This window comes from Anarhichas minor, unplaced genomic scaffold (assembly GCF_050575085.1).
Source record: "Anarhichas minor isolate MPS153535 unplaced genomic scaffold, ASM5057508v1 ptg000017l, whole genome shotgun sequence".
NCBI classification, from domain to species: Eukaryota; Metazoa; Chordata; class Actinopteri; order Perciformes; family Anarhichadidae; genus Anarhichas; species Anarhichas minor.
Window position 1 is genome coordinate 1,218,358 of NW_027466463.1, and position 19,274 is coordinate 1,237,631.

At 46.1% G+C, this 19,274-nt stretch overlaps 23 non-coding genes across 23 annotated transcripts; 5 read left to right on the forward strand and 18 right to left on the reverse strand.

Annotated features, from left to right (window-relative positions):
* Positions 1-1,441: 1,441 nt before the first annotated feature.
* On the reverse strand, positions 1,442-1,513 carry trnad-guc (transfer RNA aspartic acid (anticodon GUC)). Its single transcript has one exon. It is a non-coding gene; the product is annotated as a tRNA-Asp (tRNA).
* A 240-nt stretch (positions 1,514-1,753) lies between these two features.
* On the forward strand, positions 1,754-1,826 carry trnav-uac (transfer RNA valine (anticodon UAC)). The gene has a single exon. It is a non-coding gene; the product is annotated as a tRNA-Val (tRNA).
* Positions 1,827-3,505: 1,679 nt separating this feature from the next.
* trnad-guc (transfer RNA aspartic acid (anticodon GUC)) lies at positions 3,506-3,577 on the reverse strand. The gene has a single exon. It is a non-coding gene; the product is annotated as a tRNA-Asp (tRNA).
* Positions 3,578-4,193: 616 nt separating this feature from the next.
* Positions 4,194-4,265, reverse strand: trnad-guc (transfer RNA aspartic acid (anticodon GUC)). Its single transcript has one exon. It is a non-coding gene; the product is annotated as a tRNA-Asp (tRNA).
* A 240-nt stretch (positions 4,266-4,505) lies between these two features.
* On the forward strand, positions 4,506-4,578 carry trnav-uac (transfer RNA valine (anticodon UAC)). Its single transcript has one exon. It is a non-coding gene; the product is annotated as a tRNA-Val (tRNA).
* Positions 4,579-5,881: 1,303 nt separating this feature from the next.
* On the forward strand, positions 5,882-5,954 carry trnav-uac (transfer RNA valine (anticodon UAC)). The gene has a single exon. It is a non-coding gene; the product is annotated as a tRNA-Val (tRNA).
* A 303-nt stretch (positions 5,955-6,257) lies between these two features.
* trnad-guc (transfer RNA aspartic acid (anticodon GUC)) lies at positions 6,258-6,329 on the reverse strand. The gene has a single exon. It is a non-coding gene; the product is annotated as a tRNA-Asp (tRNA).
* Positions 6,330-6,945: 616 nt separating this feature from the next.
* trnad-guc (transfer RNA aspartic acid (anticodon GUC)) lies at positions 6,946-7,017 on the reverse strand. Its single transcript has one exon. It is a non-coding gene; the product is annotated as a tRNA-Asp (tRNA).
* A 616-nt stretch (positions 7,018-7,633) lies between these two features.
* trnad-guc (transfer RNA aspartic acid (anticodon GUC)) lies at positions 7,634-7,705 on the reverse strand. The gene has a single exon. It is a non-coding gene; the product is annotated as a tRNA-Asp (tRNA).
* A 616-nt stretch (positions 7,706-8,321) lies between these two features.
* Positions 8,322-8,393, reverse strand: trnad-guc (transfer RNA aspartic acid (anticodon GUC)). The gene has a single exon. It is a non-coding gene; the product is annotated as a tRNA-Asp (tRNA).
* A 616-nt stretch (positions 8,394-9,009) lies between these two features.
* Positions 9,010-9,081, reverse strand: trnad-guc (transfer RNA aspartic acid (anticodon GUC)). The gene has a single exon. It is a non-coding gene; the product is annotated as a tRNA-Asp (tRNA).
* Positions 9,082-9,697: 616 nt separating this feature from the next.
* On the reverse strand, positions 9,698-9,769 carry trnad-guc (transfer RNA aspartic acid (anticodon GUC)). The gene has a single exon. It is a non-coding gene; the product is annotated as a tRNA-Asp (tRNA).
* A 616-nt stretch (positions 9,770-10,385) lies between these two features.
* Positions 10,386-10,457, reverse strand: trnad-guc (transfer RNA aspartic acid (anticodon GUC)). Its single transcript has one exon. It is a non-coding gene; the product is annotated as a tRNA-Asp (tRNA).
* A 616-nt stretch (positions 10,458-11,073) lies between these two features.
* Positions 11,074-11,145, reverse strand: trnad-guc (transfer RNA aspartic acid (anticodon GUC)). The gene has a single exon. It is a non-coding gene; the product is annotated as a tRNA-Asp (tRNA).
* Positions 11,146-11,761: 616 nt separating this feature from the next.
* trnad-guc (transfer RNA aspartic acid (anticodon GUC)) lies at positions 11,762-11,833 on the reverse strand. Its single transcript has one exon. It is a non-coding gene; the product is annotated as a tRNA-Asp (tRNA).
* A 616-nt stretch (positions 11,834-12,449) lies between these two features.
* On the reverse strand, positions 12,450-12,521 carry trnad-guc (transfer RNA aspartic acid (anticodon GUC)). Its single transcript has one exon. It is a non-coding gene; the product is annotated as a tRNA-Asp (tRNA).
* Positions 12,522-12,761: 240 nt separating this feature from the next.
* trnav-uac (transfer RNA valine (anticodon UAC)) lies at positions 12,762-12,834 on the forward strand. The gene has a single exon. It is a non-coding gene; the product is annotated as a tRNA-Val (tRNA).
* Positions 12,835-14,137: 1,303 nt separating this feature from the next.
* Positions 14,138-14,210, forward strand: trnav-uac (transfer RNA valine (anticodon UAC)). The gene has a single exon. It is a non-coding gene; the product is annotated as a tRNA-Val (tRNA).
* A 303-nt stretch (positions 14,211-14,513) lies between these two features.
* Positions 14,514-14,585, reverse strand: trnad-guc (transfer RNA aspartic acid (anticodon GUC)). Its single transcript has one exon. It is a non-coding gene; the product is annotated as a tRNA-Asp (tRNA).
* Positions 14,586-15,201: 616 nt separating this feature from the next.
* On the reverse strand, positions 15,202-15,273 carry trnad-guc (transfer RNA aspartic acid (anticodon GUC)). Its single transcript has one exon. It is a non-coding gene; the product is annotated as a tRNA-Asp (tRNA).
* A 616-nt stretch (positions 15,274-15,889) lies between these two features.
* trnad-guc (transfer RNA aspartic acid (anticodon GUC)) lies at positions 15,890-15,961 on the reverse strand. Its single transcript has one exon. It is a non-coding gene; the product is annotated as a tRNA-Asp (tRNA).
* Positions 15,962-16,577: 616 nt separating this feature from the next.
* On the reverse strand, positions 16,578-16,649 carry trnad-guc (transfer RNA aspartic acid (anticodon GUC)). The gene has a single exon. It is a non-coding gene; the product is annotated as a tRNA-Asp (tRNA).
* Positions 16,650-17,265: 616 nt separating this feature from the next.
* On the reverse strand, positions 17,266-17,337 carry trnad-guc (transfer RNA aspartic acid (anticodon GUC)). Its single transcript has one exon. It is a non-coding gene; the product is annotated as a tRNA-Asp (tRNA).
* Positions 17,338-19,274: the final 1,937 nt, after the last annotated feature.

A 19,274-nucleotide genomic window follows, 5' to 3' on the forward strand; every position in this document is an offset into this window, starting at 1 on the left:
AACATGCTTGATATGTATGGTCTCTGTGTTAAAAGGCTGTTGTCGTTCTAGCAACTGGTAGAAAACTCCCCGTCAGGGAATCGAACCCTGGTCTTCCACATGACAAGCGGAGATACTATCCACTATACTAACGAGGACTGCGCTAGTAGCGTTTTTGGGCTAATGAAAAAAAAGTGGCGCTGTTCCGGCCTTTAAAGGGAATTCTTAGAGCTATACAGGGGAGGCTTTAAGTGTACTAGACATTTACTGTCACTCAATGACACAGCAGCTGTGACTGAATCCATTCGGAAATCATGTCGTCTGGCATCTGAAATGTTTGCAGTCAAGTGTGAATGGTGCATTGAGCCTGGGCACGTGCGTAAAAGTCATCTTCAGCAGTTTCCGTAGTGTAGTGGTTATCACGTTGGCTTTACACGCGAAAAGTCCCCCGTTCGAAACTGGGCGGAAACGGTATTCTTTGTTCCTGCTTACTCCACACAATAACACTCTATGTAGTGGAATTGTCAGAAACTGGGTAAGTACAACTGCCCCAGGGTTAGCTTTTCCTCCACACAATCAAAGTGTTCTGACTAGCCTTCCCAGCAAACTGGATGAAAAGAGGCAGAATTTTCCATTCTGATGCGCAACCTTTCATGCATGCCGAGGTAGGCAATCATATCGTTAATGTGAAGCGGTCTCTGACAGCAGGAACATGCTTGATATGTATGGTCTCTGTGTTAAAAGGCTGTTGTCGTTCTAGCAACTGGTAGAAAACTCCCCGTCAGGGAATCGAACCCTGGTCTTCCGCGTGACAAGCAGAGATACTATCCACTATACTAACGAGGACTGCACTAGTAGCGTTTTTGGGCTAATGAAAAAAAAGTGGCGCTGTTCCGGCCTTTAAAGGGAATTCTTAGAGCTATACAGGGGAGGCTTTAAGTGTACTAGACATTTACTGTCACTCAATGACACAGCAGCTGTGACTGAATCCATTCGGAAATCATGTCGTCTGGCATCTGAAATGTTTGCAGTCAAGTGTGAATGGTGCATTGAGCCTGGGCACGTGCGTAAAAGTCATCTTCAGCAGTTTCCGTAGTGTAGTGGTTATCACGTTGGCTTTACATGCGAAAAGTCCCCCGTTCGAAACTGGGCGGAAACAGTATTCTTTGTTCCTGCTTACTCCACACAATAACACTCTATGTAGTGGAATTGTCAGAAACTGGGTAAGTACAACTGCCCCAGGGTTAGCTTTTCCTCCACACAATCAAAGTGTTCTGACTAGCCTTCCCAGCAAACTGGATGAAAAGAGGCAGAATTTTCCATTCTGATGCGCAACCTTTCATGCATGCCGAGGTAGGCAATCATATCGTTAATGTGAAGCGGTCTCTGACAGCAGGAACATGCTTGATATGTATGGTCTCTGTGTTAAAAGGCTGTTGTCGTTCTAGCAACTGGTAGAAAACTCCCCGTCAGGGAATCGAACCCTGGTCTTCCGCGTGACAAGCGGAGATACTATCCACTATACTAACGAGGACTGCGCTAGTAGCGTTTTTGGGCTAATGAAAAAAAAGTGGCGCTGTTCCGGCCTTTAAAGGGAATTCTTAGAGCTATACAGGGGAGGCTTTAAGTGTACTAGACATTTACTGTCACTCAATGACACAGCAGCTGTGACTGAATCCATTCGGAAATCATGTCGTCTGGCATCTGAAATGTTTGCAGTCAAGTGTGAATGGTGCATTGAGCCTGGGCACGTGCGTAAAAGTCATCTTCAGCAGTTTCCGTAGTGTAGTGGTTATCACGTTGGCTTTACACGCGAAAAGTCCCCCGTTCGAAACTGGGCGGAAACAGTATTCTTTGTTCCTGCTTACTCCACACAATAACACTCTATGTAGTGGAATTGTCAGAAACTGGGTAAGTACAACTGCCCCAGGGTTAGCTTTTCCTCCACACAATCAAAGTGTTCTGACTAGCCTTCCCAGCAAACTGGATGAAAAGAGGCAGAATTTTCCATTCTGATGCGCAACCTTTCATGCATGCCGAGGTAGGCAATCATATCGTTAATGTGAAGCGGTCTCTGACAGCAGGAACATGCTTGATATGTATGGTCTCTGTGTTAAAAGGCTGTTGTCGTTCTAGCAACTGGTAGAAAACTCCCCGTCAGGGAATCGAACCCTGGTCTTCCACGTGACAAGCGGAGATACTATCCACTATACTAACGAGGACTGCGCTAGTAGCGTTTTTGGGCTAATGAAAAAAAAGTGGCGCTGTTCCGGCCTTTAAAGGGAATTCTTAGAGCTATACAGGGGAGGCTTTAAGTGTACTAGACATTTACTGTCACTCAATGACACAGCAGCTGTGACTGAATCCATTCGGAAATCATGTCGTCTGGCATCTGAAATGTTTGCAGTCAAGTGTGAATGGTGCATTGAGCCTGGGCACGTGCGTAAAAGTCATCTTCAGCAGTTTCCGTAGTGTAGTGGTTATCACGTTGGCTTTACACGCGAAAAGTCCCCCGTTCGAAACTGGGCGGAAACGGTATTCTTTGTTCCTGCTTACTCCACACAATAACACTCTATGTAGTGGAATTGTCAGAAACTGGGTAAGTACAACTGCCCCAGGGTTAGCTTTTCCTCCACACAATCAAAGTGTTCTGACTAGCCTTCCCAGCAAACTGGATGAAAAGAGGCAGAATTTTCCATTCTGATGCGCAACCTTTCATGCATGCCGAGGTAGGCAATCATATCGTTAATGTGAAGCGGTCTCTGACAGCAGGAACATGCTTGATATGTATGGTCTCTGTGTTAAAAGGCTGTTGTCGTTCTAGCAACTGGTAGAAAACTCCCCGTCAGGGAATCGAACCCTGGTCTTCCGCGTGACAAGCAGAGATACTATCCACTATACTAACGAGGACTGCGCTAGTAGCGTTTTTGGGCTAATGAAAAAAAAGTGGCGCTGTTCCGGCCTTTAAAGGGAATTCTTAGAGCTATACAGGGGAGGCTTTAAGTGTACTAGACATTTACTGTCACTCAATGACACAGCAGCTGTGACTGAATCCATTCGGAAATCATGTCGTCTGGCATCTGAAATGTTTGCAGTCAAGTGTGAATGGTGCATTGAGCCTGGGCACGTGCGTAAAAGTCATCTTCAGCAGTTTCCGTAGTGTAGTGGTTATCACGTTGGCTTTACATGCGAAAAGTCCCCCGTTCGAAACTGGGCGGAAACAGTATTCTTTGTTCCTGCTTACTCCACACAATAACACTCTATGTAGTGGAATTGTCAGAAACTGGGTAAGTACAACTGCCCCAGGGTTAGCTTTTCCTCCACACAATCAAAGTGTTCTGACTAGCCTTCCCAGCAAACTGGATGAAAAGAGGCAGAATTTTCCATTCTGATGCGCAACCTTTCATGCATGCCGAGGTAGGCAATCATATCGTTAATGTGAAGCGGTCTCTGACAGCAGGAACATGCTTGATATGTATGGTCTCTGTGTTAAAAGGCTGTTGTCGTTCTAGCAACTGGTAGAAAACTCCCCGTCAGGGAATCGAACCCTGGTCTTCCGCGTGACAAGCGGAGATACTATCCACTATACTAACGAGGACTGCGCTAGTAGCGTTTTTGGGCTAATGAAAAAAAAGTGGCGCTGTTCCGGCCTTTAAAGGGAATTCTTAGAGCTATACAGGGGAGGCTTTAAGTGTACTAGACATTTACTGTCACTCAATGACACAGCAGCTGTGACTGAATCCATTCGGAAATCATGTCGTCTGGCATCTGAAATGTTTGCAGTCAAGTGTGAATGGTGCATTGAGCCTGGGCACGTGCGTAAAAGTCATCTTCAGCAGTTTCCGTAGTGTAGTGGTTATCACGTTGGCTTTACATGCGAAAAGTCCCCCGTTCGAAACTGGGCGGAAACAGTATTCTTTGTTCCTGCTTACTCCACACAATAACACTCTATGTAGTGGAATTGTCAGAAACTGGGTAAGTACAACTGCCCCAGGGTTAGCTTTTCCTCCACACAATCAAAGTGTTCTGACTAGCCTTCCCAGCAAACTGGATGAAAAGAGGCAGAATTTTCCATTCTGATGCGCAACCTTTCATGCATGCCGAGGTAGGCAATCATATCGTTAATGTGAAGCGGTCTCTGACAGCAGGAACATGCTTGATATGTATGGTCTCTGTGTTAAAAGGCTGTTGTCGTTCTAGCAACTGGTAGAAAACTCCCCGTCAGGGAATCGAACCCTGGTCTTCCGCGTGACAAGCGGAGATACTATCCACTATACTAACGAGGACTGCGCTAGTAGCGTTTTTGGGCTAATGAAAAAAAAGTGGCGCTGTTCCGGCCTTTAAAGGGAATTCTTAGAGCTATACAGGGGAGGCTTTAAGTGTACTAGACATTTACTGTCACTCAATGACACAGCAGCTGTGACTGAATCCATTCGGAAATCATGTCGTCTGGCATCTGAAATGTTTGCAGTCAAGTGTGAATGGTGCATTGAGCCTGGGCACGTGCGTAAAAGTCATCTTCAGCAGTTTCCGTAGTGTAGTGGTTATCACGTTGGCTTTACACGCGAAAAGTCCCCCGTTCGAAACTGGGCGGAAACAGTATTCTTTGTTCCTGCTTACTCCACACAATAACACTCTATGTAGTGGAATTGTCAGAAACTGGGTAAGTACAACTGCCCCAGGGTTAGCTTTTCCTCCACACAATCAAAGTGTTCTGACTAGCCTTCCCAGCAAACTGGATGAAAAGAGGCAGAATTTTCCATTCTGATGCGCAACCTTTCATGCATGCCGAGGTAGGCAATCATATCGTTAATGTGAAGCGGTCTCTGACAGCAGGAACATGCTTGATATGTATGGTCTCTGTGTTAAAAGGCTGTTGTCGTTCTAGCAACTGGTAGAAAACTCCCCGTCAGGGAATCGAACCCTGGTCTTCCACGTGACAAGCGGAGATACTATCCACTATACTAACGAGGACTGCGCTAGTAGCGTTTTTGGGCTAATGAAAAAAAAGTGGCGCTGTTCCGGCCTTTAAAGGGAATTCTTAGAGCTATACAGGGGAGGCTTTAAGTGTACTAGACATTTACTGTCACTCAATGACACAGCAGCTGTGACTGAATCCATTCGGAAATCATGTCGTCTGGCATCTGAAATGTTTGCAGTCAAGTGTGAATGGTGCATTGAGCCTGGGCACGTGCGTAAAAGTCATCTTCAGCAGTTTCCGTAGTGTAGTGGTTATCACGTTGGCTTTACACGCGAAAAGTCCCCCGTTCGAAACTGGGCGGAAACGGTATTCTTTGTTCCTGCTTACTCCACACAATAACACTCTATGTAGTGGAATTGTCAGAAACTGGGTAAGTACAACTGCCCCAGGGTTAGCTTTTCCTCCACACAATCAAAGTGTTCTGACTAGCCTTCCCAGCAAACTGGATGAAAAGAGGCAGAATTTTCCATTCTGATGCGCAACCTTTCATGCATGCCGAGGTAGGCAATCATATCGTTAATGTGAAGCGGTCTCTGACAGCAGGAACATGCTTGATATGTATGGTCTCTGTGTTAAAAGGCTGTTGTCGTTCTAGCAACTGGTAGAAAACTCCCCGTCAGGGAATCGAACCCTGGTCTTCCGCGTGACAAGCAGAGATACTATCCACTATACTAACGAGGACTGCGCTAGTAGCGTTTTTGGGCTAATGAAAAAAAAGTGGCGCTGTTCCGGCCTTTAAAGGGAATTCTTAGAGCTATACAGGGGAGGCTTTAAGTGTACTAGACATTTACTGTCACTCAATGACACAGCAGCTGTGACTGAATCCATTCGGAAATCATGTCGTCTGGCATCTGAAATGTTTGCAGTCAAGTGTGAATGGTGCATTGAGCCTGGGCACGTGCGTAAAAGTCATCTTCAGCAGTTTCCGTAGTGTAGTGGTTATCACGTTGGCTTTACACGCGAAAAGTCCCCCGTTCGAAACTGGGCGGAAACAGTATTCTTTGTTCCTGCTTACTCCACACAATAACACTCTATGTAGTGGAATTGTCAGAAACTGGGTAAGTACAACTGCCCCAGGGTTAGCTTTTCCTCCACACAATCAAAGTGTTCTGACTAGCCTTCCCAGCAAACTGGATGAAAAGAGGCAGAATTTTCCATTCTGATGCGCAACCTTTCATGCATGCCGAGGTAGGCAATCATATCGTTAATGTGAAGCGGTCTCTGACAGCAGGAACATGCTTGATATGTATGGTCTCTGTGTTAAAAGGCTGTTGTCGTTCTAGCAACTGGTAGAAAACTCCCCGTCAGGGAATCGAACCCTGGTCTTCCGCGTGACAAGCGGAGATACTATCCACTATACTAACGAGGACTGCGCTAGTAGTGTTTTTGGGCTAATGAAAAAAAAGTGGCGCTGTTCCGGCCTTTAAAGGGAATTCTTAGAGCTATACAGGGGAGGCTTTAAGTGTACTAGACATTTACTGTCACTCAATGACACAGCAGCTGTGACTGAATCCATTCGGAAATCATGTCGTCTGGCATCTGAAATGTTTGCAGTCAAGTGTGAATGGTGCATTGAGCCTGGGCACGTGCGTAAAAGTCATCTTCAGCAGTTTCCGTAGTGCAGTGGTTATCACGTTGGCTTTACACGCGAAAAGTCCCCCGTTCGAAACTGGGCGGAAACAGTATTCTTTGTTCCTGCTTACTCCACACAATAACACTCTATGTAGTGGAATTGTCAGAAACTGGGTAAGTACGACTGCCCCAGGGTTAGCTTTTCCTCCACACAATCAAAGTGTTCTGACTAGCCTTCCCAGCAAACTGGATGAAAAGAGGCAGAATTTTCCATTCTGATGCGCAACCTTTCATGCATGCCGAGGTAGGCAATCATATCGTTAATGTGAAGCGGTCTCTGACAGCAGGAACATGCTTGATATGTATGGTCTCTGTGTTAAAAGGCTGTTGTCGTTCTAGCAACTGGTAGAAAACTCCCCGTCAGGGAATCGAACCCTGGTCTTCCGCGTGACAAGCGGAGATACTATCCACTATACTAACGAGGACTGCGCTAGTAGCGTTTTTGGGCTAATGAAAAAAAAGTGGCGCTGTTCCGGCCTTTAAAGGGAATTCTTAGAGCTATACAGGGGAGGCTTTAAGTGTACTAGACATTTACTGTCACTCAATGACACAGCAGCTGTGACTGAATCCATTCGGAAATCATGTCGTCTGGCATCTGAAATGTTTGCAGTCAAGTGTGAATGGTGCATTGAGCCTGGGCACGTGCGTAAAAGTCATCTTCAGCAGTTTCCGTAGTGTAGTGGTTATCACGTTGGCTTTACACGCGAAAAGTCCCCCGTTCGAAACTGGGCGGAAACGGTATTCTTTGTTCCTGCTTACTCCACACAATAACACTCTATGTAGTGGAATTGTCAGAAACTGGGTAAGTACAACTGCCCCAGGGTTAGCTTTTCCTCCACACAATCAAAGTGTTCTGACTAGCCTTCCCAGCAAACTGGATGAAAAGAGGCAGAATTTTCCATTCTGATGCGCAACCTTTCATGCATGCCGAGGTAGGCAATCATATCGTTAATGTGAAGCGGTCTCTGACAGCAGGAACATGCTTGATATGTATGGTCTCTGTGTTAAAAGGCTGTTGTCGTTCTAGCAACTGGTAGAAAACTCCCCGTCAGGGAATCGAACCCTGGTCTTCCGCGTGACAAGCGGAGATACTATCCACTATACTAACGAGGACTGCGCTAGTAGTGTTTTTGGGCTAATGAAAAAAAAGTGGCGCTGTTCCGGCCTTTAAAGGGAATTCTTAGAGCTATACAGGGGAGGCTTTAAGTGTACTAGACATTTACTGTCACTCAATGACACAGCAGCTGTGACTGAATCCATTCGGAAATCATGTCGTCTGGCATCTGAAATGTTTGCAGTCAAGTGTGAATGGTGCATTGAGCCTGGGCACGTGCGTAAAAGTCATCTTCAGCAGTTTCCGTAGTGCAGTGGTTATCACGTTGGCTTTACACGCGAAAAGTCCCCCGTTCGAAACTGGGCGGAAACAGTATTCTTTGTTCCTGCTTACTCCACACAATAACACTCTATGTAGTGGAATTGTCAGAAACTGGGTAAGTACGACTGCCCCAGGGTTAGCTTTTCCTCCACACAATCAAAGTGTTCTGACTAGCCTTCCCAGCAAACTGGATGAAAAGAGGCAGAATTTTCCATTCTGATGCGCAACCTTTCATGCATGCCGAGGTAGGCAATCATATCGTTAATGTGAAGCGGTCTCTGACAGCAGGAACATGCTTGATATGTATGGTCTCTGTGTTAAAAGGCTGTTGTCGTTCTAGCAACTGGTAGAAAACTCCCCGTCAGGGAATCGAACCCTGGTCTTCCGCGTGACAAGCGGAGATACTATCCACTATACTAACGAGGACTGCGCTAGTAGCGTTTTTGGGCTAATGAAAAAAAAGTGGCGCTGTTCCGGCCTTTAAAGGGAATTCTTAGAGCTATACAGGGGAGGCTTTAAGTGTACTAGACATTTACTGTCACTCAATGACACAGCAGCTGTGACTGAATCCATTCGGAAATCATGTCGTCTGGCATCTGAAATGTTTGCAGTCAAGTGTGAATGGTGCATTGAGCCTGGGCACGTGCGTAAAAGTCATCTTCAGCAGTTTCCGTAGTGTAGTGGTTATCACGTTGGCTTTACACGCGAAAAGTCCCCCGTTCGAAACTGGGCGGAAACGGTATTCTTTGTTCCTGCTTACTCCACACAATAACACTCTATGTAGTGGAATTGTCAGAAACCGGGTAAGTACAACTGCCCCAGGGTTAGCTTTTCCTCCACACAATCAAAGTGTTCTGACTAGCCTTCCCAGCAAACTGGATGAAAAGAGGCAGAATTTTCCATTCTGATGCGCAACCTTTCATGCATGCCGAGGTAGGCAATCATATCGTTAATGTGAAGCGGTCTCTGACAGCAGGAACATGCTTGATATGTATGGTCTCTGTGTTAAAAGGCTGTTGTCGTTCTAGCAACTGGTAGAAAACTCCCCGTCAGGGAATCGAACCCTGGTCTTCCGCGTGACAAGCGGAGATACTATCCACTATACTAACGAGGACTGCGCTAGTAGCGTTTTTTGGCTAATGAAAAAAAAGTGGCGCTGTTCCGGCCTTTAAAGGGAATTCTTAGAGCTATACAGGGGAGGCTTTAAGTGTACTAGACATTTACTGTCACTCAATGACACAGCAGCTGTGACTGAATCCATTCGGAAATCATGTCGTCTGGCATCTGAAATGTTTGCAGTCAAGTGTGAATGGTGCATTGAGCCTGGGCACGTGCGTAAAAGTCATCTTCAGCAGTTTCCGTAGTGTAGTGGTTATCACGTTGGCTTTACACGCGAAAAGTCCCCCGTTCGAAACTGGGCGGAAACGGTATTCTTTGTTCCTGCTTACTCCACACAATAACACTCTATGTAGTGGAATTGTCAGAAACTGGGTAAGTACAACTGCCCCAGGGTTAGCTTTTCCTCCACACAATCAAAGTGTTCTGACTAGCCTTCCCAGCAAACTGGATGAAAAGAGGCAGAATTTTCCATTCTGATGCGCAACCTTTCATGCATGCCGAGGTAGGCAATCATATCGTTAATGTGAAGCGGTCTCTGACAGCAGGAACATGCTTGATATGTATGGTCTCTGTGTTAAAAGGCTGTTGTCGTTCTAGCAACTGGTAGAAAACTCCCCGTCAGGGAATCGAACCCTGGTCTTCCGCGTGACAAGCGGAGATACTATCCACTATACTAACGAGGACTGCGCTAGTAGCGTTTTTGGGCTAATGAAAAAAAAGTGGCGCTGTTCCGGCCTTTAAAGGGAATTCTTAGAGCTATACAGGGGAGGCTTTAAGTGTACTAGACATTTACTGTCACTCAATGACACAGCAGCTGTGACTGAATCCATTCGGAAATCATGTCGTCTGGCATCTGAAATGTTTGCAGTCAAGTGTGAATGGTGCATTGAGCCTGGGCACGTGCGTAAAAGTCATCTTCAGCAGTTTCCGTAGTGTAGTGGTTATCACGTTGGCTTTACACGCGAAAAGTCCCCCGTTCGAAACTGGGCGGAAACGGTATTCTTTGTTCCTGCTTACTCCACACAATAACACTCTATGTAGTGGAATTGTCAGAAACTGGGTAAGTACAACTGCCCCAGGGTTAGCTTTTCCTCCACACAATCAAAGTGTTCTGACTAGCCTTCCCAGCAAACTGGATGAAAAGAGGCAGAATTTTCCATTCTGATGCGCAACCTTTCATGCATGCCGAGGTAGGCAATCATATCGTTAATGTGAAGCGGTCTCTGACAGCAGGAACATGCTTGATATGTATGGTCTCTGTGTTAAAAGGCTGTTGTCGTTCTAGCAACTGGTAGAAAACTCCCCGTCAGGGAATCGAACCCTGGTCTTCCGCGTGACAAGCGGAGATACTATCCACTATACTAACGAGGACTGCGCTAGTAGCGTTTTTGGGCTAATGAAAAAAAAGTGGCGCTGTTCCGGCCTTTAAAGGGAATTCTTAGAGCTATACAGGGGAGGCTTTAAGTGTACTAGACATTTACTGTCACTCAATGACACAGCAGCTGTGACTGAATCCATTCGGAAATCATGTCGTCTGGCATCTGAAATGTTTGCAGTCAAGTGTGAATGGTGCATTGAGCCTGGGCACGTGCGTAAAAGTCATCTTCAGCAGTTTCCGTAGTGTAGTGGTTATCACGTTGGCTTTACACGCGAAAAGTCCCCCGTTCGAAACTGGGCGGAAACGGTATTCTTTGTTCCTGCTTACTCCACACAATAACACTCTATGTAGTGGAATTGTCAGAAACCGGGTAAGTACAACTGCCCCAGGGTTAGCTTTTCCTCCACACAATCAAAGTGTTCTGACTAGCCTTCCCAGCAAACTGGATGAAAAGAGGCAGAATTTTCCATTCTGATGCGCAACCTTTCATGCATGCCGAGGTAGGCAATCATATCGTTAATGTGAAGCGGTCTCTGACAGCAGGAACATGCTTGATATGTATGGTCTCTGTGTTAAAAGGCTGTTGTCGTTCTAGCAACTGGTAGAAAACTCCCCGTCAGGGAATCGAACCCTGGTCTTCCGCGTGACAAGCGGAGATACTATCCACTATACTAACGAGGACTGCGCTAGTAGCGTTTTTTGGCTAATGAAAAAAAAGTGGCGCTGTTCCGGCCTTTAAAGGGAATTCTTAGAGCTATACAGGGGAGGCTTTAAGTGTACTAGACATTTACTGTCACTCAATGACACAGCAGCTGTGACTGAATCCATTCGGAAATCATGTCGTCTGGCATCTGAAATGTTTGCAGTCAAGTGTGAATGGTGCATTGAGCCTGGGCACGTGCGTAAAAGTCATCTTCAGCAGTTTCCGTAGTGTAGTGGTTATCACGTTGGCTTTACACGCGAAAAGTCCCCCGTTCGAAACTGGGCGGAAACGGTATTCTTTGTTCCTGCTTACTCCACACAATAACACTCTATGTAGTGGAATTGTCAGAAACTGGGTAAGTACAACTGCCCCAGGGTTAGCTTTTCCTCCACACAATCAAAGTGTTCTGACTAGCCTTCCCAGCAAACTGGATGAAAAGAGGCAGAATTTTCCATTCTGATGCGCAACCTTTCATGCATGCCGAGGTAGGCAATCATATCGTTAATGTGAAGCGGTCTCTGACAGCAGGAACATGCTTGATATGTATGGTCTCTGTGTTAAAAGGCTGTTGTCGTTCTAGCAACTGGTAGAAAACTCCCCGTCAGGGAATCGAACCCTGGTCTTCCGCGTGACAAGCGGAGATACTATCCACTATACTAACGAGGACTGCGCTAGTAGCGTTTTTGGGCTAATGAAAAAAAAGTGGCGCTGTTCCGGCCTTTAAAGGGAATTCTTAGAGCTATACAGGGGAGGCTTTAAGTGTACTAGACATTTACTGTCACTCAATGACACAGCAGCTGTGACTGAATCCATTCGGAAATCATGTCGTCTGGCATCTGAAATGTTTGCAGTCAAGTGTGAATGGTGCATTGAGCCTGGGCACGTGCGTAAAAGTCATCTTCAGCAGTTTCCGTAGTGTAGTGGTTATCACGTTGGCTTTACACGCGAAAAGTCCCCCGTTCGAAACTGGGCGGAAACGGTATTCTTTGTTCCTGCTTACTCCACACAATAACACTCTATGTAGTGGAATTGTCAGAAACTGGGTAAGTACAACTGCCCCAGGGTTAGCTTTTCCTCCACACAATCAAAGTGTTCTGACTAGCCTTCCCAGCAAACTGGATGAAAAGAGGCAGAATTTTCCATTCTGATGCGCAACCTTTCATGCATGCCGAGGTAGGCAATCATATCGTTAATGTGAAGCGGTCTCTGACAGCAGGAACATGCTTGATATGTATGGTCTCTGTGTTAAAAGGCTGTTGTCGTTCTAGCAACTGGTAGAAAACTCCCCGTCAGGGAATCGAACCCTGGTCTTCCGCGTGACAAGCGGAGATACTATCCACTATACTAACGAGGACTGCGCTAGTAGCGTTTTTGGGCTAATGAAAAAAAAGTGGCGCTGTTCCGGCCTTTAAAGGGAATTCTTAGAGCTATACAGGGGAGGCTTTAAGTGTACTAGACATTTACTGTCACTCAATGACACAGCAGCTGTGACTGAATCCATTCGGAAATCATGTCGTCTGGCATCTGAAATGTTTGCAGTCAAGTGTGAATGGTGCATTGAGCCTGGGCACGTGCGTAAAAGTCATCTTCAGCAGTTTCCGTAGTGTAGTGGTTATCACGTTGGCTTTACACGCGAAAAGTCCCCCGTTCGAAACTGGGCGGAAACAGTATTCTTTGTTCCTGCTTACTCCACACAATAACACTCTATGTAGTGGAATTGTCAGAAACTGGGTAAGTACAACTGCCCCAGGGTTAGCTTTTCCTCCACACAATCAAAGTGTTCTGACTAGCCTTCCCAGCAAACTGGATGAAAAGAGGCAGAATTTTCCATTCTGATGCGCAACCTTTCATGCATGCCGAGGTAGGCAATCATATCGTTAATGTGAAGCGGTCTCTGACAGCAGGAACATGCTTGATATGTATGGTCTCTGTGTTAAAAGGCTGTTGTCGTTCTAGCAACTGGTAGAAAACTCCCCGTCAGGGAATCGAACCCTGGTCTTCCACGTGACAAGCGGAGATACTATCCACTATACTAACGAGGACTGCGCTAGTAGCGTTTTTGGGCTAATGAAAAAAAAGTGGCGCTGTTCCGGCCTTTAAAGGGAATTCTTAGAGCTATACAGGGGAGGCTTTAAGTGTACTAGACATTTACTGTCACTCAATGACACAGCAGCTGTGACTGAATCCATTCGGAAATCATGTCGTCTGGCATCTGAAATGTTTGCAGTCAAGTGTGAATGGTGCATTGAGCCTGGGCACGTGCGTAAAAGTCATCTTCAGCAGTTTCCGTAGTGTAGTGGTTATCACGTTGGCTTTACACGCGAAAAGTCCCCCGTTCGAAACTGGGCGGAAACGGTATTCTTTGTTCCTGCTTACTCCACACAATAACACTCTATGTAGTGGAATTGTCAGAAACTGGGTAAGTACAACTGCCCCAGGGTTAGCTTTTCCTCCACACAATCAAAGTGTTCTGACTAGCCTTCCCAGCAAACTGGATGAAAAGAGGCAGAATTTTCCATTCTGATGCGCAACCTTTCATGCATGCCGAGGTAGGCAATCATATCGTTAATGTGAAGCGGTCTCTGACAGCAGGAACATGCTTGATATGTATGGTCTCTGTGTTAAAAGGCTGTTGTCGTTCTAGCAACTGGTAGAAAACTCCCCGTCAGGGAATCGAACCCTGGTCTTCCGCGTGACAAGCAGAGATACTATCCACTATACTAACGAGGACTGCGCTAGTAGCGTTTTTGGGCTAATGAAAAAAAAGTGGCGCTGTTCCGGCCTTTAAAGGGAATTCTTAGAGCTATACAGGGGAGGCTTTAAGTGTACTAGACATTTACTGTCACTCAATGACACAGCAGCTGTGACTGAATCCATTCGGAAATCATGTCGTCTGGCATCTGAAATGTTTGCAGTCAAGTGTGAATGGTGCATTGAGCCTGGGCACGTGCGTAAAAGTCATCTTCAGCAGTTTCCGTAGTGTAGTGGTTATCACGTTGGCTTTACACGCGAAAAGTCCCCCGTTCGAAACTGGGCGGAAACAGTATTCTTTGTTCCTGCTTACTCCACACAATAACACTCTATGTAGTGGAATTGTCAGAAACTGGGTAAGTACAACTGCCCCAGGGTTAGCTTTTCCTCCACACAATCAAAGTGTTCTGACTAGCCTTCCCAGCAAACTGGATGAAAAGAGGCAGAATTTTCCATTCTGATGCGCAACCTTTCATGCATGCCGAGGTAGGCAATCATATCGTTAATGTGAAGCGGTCTCTGACAGCAGGAACATGCTTGATATGTATGGTCTCTGTGTTAAAAGGCTGTTGTCGTTCTAGCAACTGGTAGAAAACTCCCCGTCAGGGAATCGAACCCTGGTCTTCCGCGTGACAAGCGGAGATACTATCCACTATACTAACGAGGACTGCGCTAGTAGTGTTTTTGGGCTAATGAAAAAAAAGTGGCGCTGTTCCGGCCTTTAAAGGGAATTCTTAGAGCTATACAGGGGAGGCTTTAAGTGTACTAGACATTTACTGTCACTCAATGACACAGCAGCTGTGACTGAATCCATTCGGAAATCATGTCGTCTGGCATCTGAAATGTTTGCAGTCAAGTGTGAATGGTGCATTGAGCCTGGGCACGTGCGTAAAAGTCATCTTCAGCAGTTTCCGTAGTGCAGTGGTTATCACGTTGGCTTTACACGCGAAAAGTCCCCCGTTCGAAACTGGGCGGAAACAGTATTCTTTGTTCCTGCTTACTCCACACAATAACACTCTATGTAGTGGAATTGTCAGAAACTGGGTAAGTACGACTGCCCCAGGGTTAGCTTTTCCTCCACACAATCAAAGTGTTCTGACTAGCCTTCCCAGCAAACTGGATGAAAAGAGGCAGAATTTTCCATTCTGATGCGCAACCTTTCATGCATGCCGAGGTAGGCAATCATATCGTTAATGTGAAGCGGTCTCTGACAGCAGGAACATGCTTGATATGTATGGTCTCTGTGTTAAAAGGCTGTTGTCGTTCTAGCAACTGGTAGAAAACTCCCCGTCAGGGAATCGAACCCTGGTCTTCCGCGTGACAAGCGGAGATACTATCCACTATACTAACGAGGACTGCGCTAGTAGCGTTTTTGGGCTAATGAAAAAAAAGTGGCGCTGTTCCGGCCTTTAAAGGGAATTCTTAGAGCTATACAGGGGAGGCTTTAAGTGTACTAGACATTTACTGTCACTCAATGACACAGCAGCTGTGACTGAATCCATTCGGAAATCATGTCGTCTGGCATCTGAAATGTTTGCAGTCAAGTGTGAATGGTGCATTGAGCCTGGGCACGTGCGTAAAAGTCATCTTCAGCAGTTTCCGTAGTGTAGTGGTTATCACGTTGGCTTTACACGCGAAAAGTCCCCCGTTCGAAACTGGGCGGAAACGGTATTCTTTGTTCCTGCTTACTCCACACAATAACACTCTATGTAGTGGAATTGTCAGAAACCGGGTAAGTACAACTGCCCCAGGGTTAGCTTTTCCTCCACACAATCAAAGTGTTCTGACTAGCCTTCCCAGCAAACTGGATGAAAAGAGGCAGAATTTTCCATTCTGATGCGCAACCTTTCATGCATGCCGAGGTAGGCAATCATATCGTTAATGTGAAGCGGTCTCTGACAGCAGGAACATGCTTGATATGTATGGTCTCTGTGTTAAAAGGCTGTTGTCGTTCTAGCAACTGGTAGAAAACTCCCCGTCAGGGAATCGAACCCTGGTCTTCCGCGTGACAAGCGGAGATACTATCCACTATACTAACGAGGACTGCGCTAGTAGCGTTTTTTGGCTAATGAAAAAAAAGTGGCGCTGTTCCGGCCTTTAAAGGGAATTCTTAGAGCTATACAGGGGAGGCTTTAAGTGTACTAGACATTTACTGTCACTCAATGACACAGCAGCTGTGACTGAATCCATTCGGAAATCATGTCGTCTGGCATCTGAAATGTTTGCAGTCAAGTGTGAATGGTGCATTGAGCCTGGGCACGTGCGTAAAAGTCATCTTCAGCAGTTTCCGTAGTGTAGTGGTTATCACGTTGGCTTTACACGCGAAAAGTCCCCCGTTCGAAACTGGGCGGAAACGGTATTCTTTGTTCCTGCTTACTCCACACAATAACACTCTATGTAGTGGAATTGTCAGAAACTGGGTAAGTACAACTGCCCCAGGGTTAGCTTTTCCTCCACACAATCAAAGTGTTCTGACTAGCCTTCCCAGCAAACTGGATGAAAAGAGGCAGAATTTTCCATTCTGATGCGCAACCTTTCATGCATGCCGAGGTAGGCAATCATATCGTTAATGTGAAGCGGTCTCTGACAGCAGGAACATGCTTGATATGTATGGTCTCTGTGTTAAAAGGCTGTTGTCGTTCTAGCAACTGGTAGAAAACTCCCCGTCAGGGAATCGAACCCTGGTCTTCCGCGTGACAAGCGGAGATACTATCCACTATACTAACGAGGACTGCGCTAGTAGCGTTTTTGGGCTAATGAAAAAAAAGTGGCGCTGTTCCGGCCTTTAAAGGGAATTCTTAGAGCTATACAGGGGAGGCTTTAAGTGTACTAGACATTTACTGTCACTCAATGACACAGCAGCTGTGACTGAATCCATTCGGAAATCATGTCGTCTGGCATCTGAAATGTTTGCAGTCAAGTGTGAATGGTGCATTGAGCCTGGGCACGTGCGTAAAAGTCATCTTCAGCAGTTTCCGTAGTGTAGTGGTTATCACGTTGGCTTTACACGCGAAAAGTCCCCCGTTCGAAACTGGGCGGAAACGGTATTCTTTGTTCCTGCTTACTCCACACAATAACACTCTATGTAGTGGAATTGTCAGAAACTGGGTAAGTACAACTGCCCCAGGGTTAGCTTTTCCTCCACACAATCAAAGTGTTCTGACTAGCCTTCCCAGCAAACTGGATGAAAAGAGGCAGAATTTTCCATTCTGATGCGCAACCTTTCATGCATGCCGAGGTAGGCAATCATATCGTTAATGTGAAGCGGTCTCTGACAGCAGGAACATGCTTGATATGTATGGTCTCTGTGTTAAAAGGCTGTTGTCGTTCTAGCAACTGGTAGAAAGCTCCCCGTCAGGGAATCGAACCCTGGTCTTCCGCGTGACAAGCGGAGATACTATCCACTATACTAACGAGGACTGCGCTAGTAGCGTTTTTGGGCTAATGAAAAAAAAGTGGCGCTGTTCCGGCCTTTAAAGGGAATTCTTAGAGCTATACAGGGGAGGCTTTAAGTGTACTAGACATTTACTGTCACTCAATGACACAGCAGCTGTGACTGAATCCATTCGGAAATCATGTCGTCTGGCATCTGAAATGTTTGCAGTCAAGTGTGAATGGTGCATTGAGCCTGGGCACGTGCGTAAAAGTCATCTTCAGCAGTTTCCGTAGTGTAGTGGTTATCACGTTGGCTTTACACGCGAAAAGTCCCCCGTTCGAAACTGGGCGGAAACGGTATTCTTTGTTCCTGCTTACTCCACACAATAACACTCTATGTAGTGGAATTGTCAGAAACTGGGTAAGTACAACTGCCCCAGGGTTAGCTTTTCCTCCACACAATCAAAGTGTTCTGACTAGCCTTCCCAGCAAACTGGATGAAAAGAGGCAGAATTTTCCATTCTGATGCGCAACCTTTCATGCATGCCGAGGTAGGCAATCATATCGTTAATGTGAAGCGGTCTCTGACAGCAGGAACATGCTTGATATGTATGGTCTCTGTGTTAAAAGGCTGTTGTCGTTCTAGCAACTGGTAGAAAACTCCCCGTCAGGGAATCGAACCCTGGTCTTCCGCATGACAAGCGGAGATACTATCCACTATACTAACGAGGACTGCGCTAGTAGCGTTTTTGGGCTAATGAAAAAAAAGTGGCGCTGTTCCGGCCTTTAAAGGGAATTCTTAGAGCTATACAGGGGAGGCTTTAAGTGTACTAGACATTTACTGTCACTCAATGACACAGCAGCTGTGACTGAATCCATTCGGAAATCATGTCGTCTGGCATCTGAAATGTTTGCAGTCAAGTGTGAATGGTGCATTGAGCCTGGGCACGTGCGTAAAAGTCATCTTCAGCAGTTTCCGTAGTGTAGTGGTTATCACGTTGGCTTTACACGCGAAAAGTCCCCCGTTCGAAACTGGGCGGAAACGGTATTCTTTGTTCCTGCTTACTCCACACAATAACACTCTATGTAGTGGAATTGTCAGAAACTGGGTAAGTACAACTGCCCCAGGGTTAGCTTTTCCTCCACACAATCAAAGTGTTCTGACTAGCCTTCCCAGCAAACTGGATGAAAAGAGGCAGAATTTTCCATTCTGATGCGCAACCTTTCATGCATGCCGAGGTAGGCAATCATATCGTTAATGTGAAGCGGTCTCTGACAGCAGGAACATGCTTGATATGTATGGTCTCTGTGTTAAAAGGCTGTTGTCGTTCTAGCAACTGGTAGAAAACTCCCCGTCAGGGAATCGAATCCTGGTCTTCCGCGTGACAAGCGGAGATACTATCCACTATACTAACGAGGACTGCGCTAGTAGCGTTTTTGGGCTAATGAAAAAAAAGTGGCGCTGTTCCGGCCTTTAAAGGGAATTCTTAGAGCTATACAGGGGAGGCTTTAAGTGTACTAGACATTTACTGTCACTCAATGACACAGCAGCTGTGACTGAATCCATTCGGAAATCATGTCGTCTGGCATCTGAAATGTTTGCAGTCAAGTGTGAATGGTGCATTGAGCCTGGGCACGTGCGTAAAAGTCATCTTCAGCAGTTTCCGTAGTGTAGTGGTTATCACGTTGGCTTTACACGCGAAAAGTCCCCCGTTCGAAACTGGGCGGAAACGGTATTCTTTGTTCCTGCTTACTCCACACAATAACACTCTATGTAGTGGAATTGTCAGAAACTGGGTAAGTACAACTGCCCCAGGGTTAGCTTTTCCTCCACACAATCAAAGTGTTCTGACTAGCCTTCCCAGCAAACTGGATGAAAAGAGGCAGAATTTTCCATTCTGATGCGCAACCTTTCATGCATGCCGAGGTAGGCAATCATATCGTTAATGTGAAGCGGTCTCTGACAGCAGGAACATGCTTG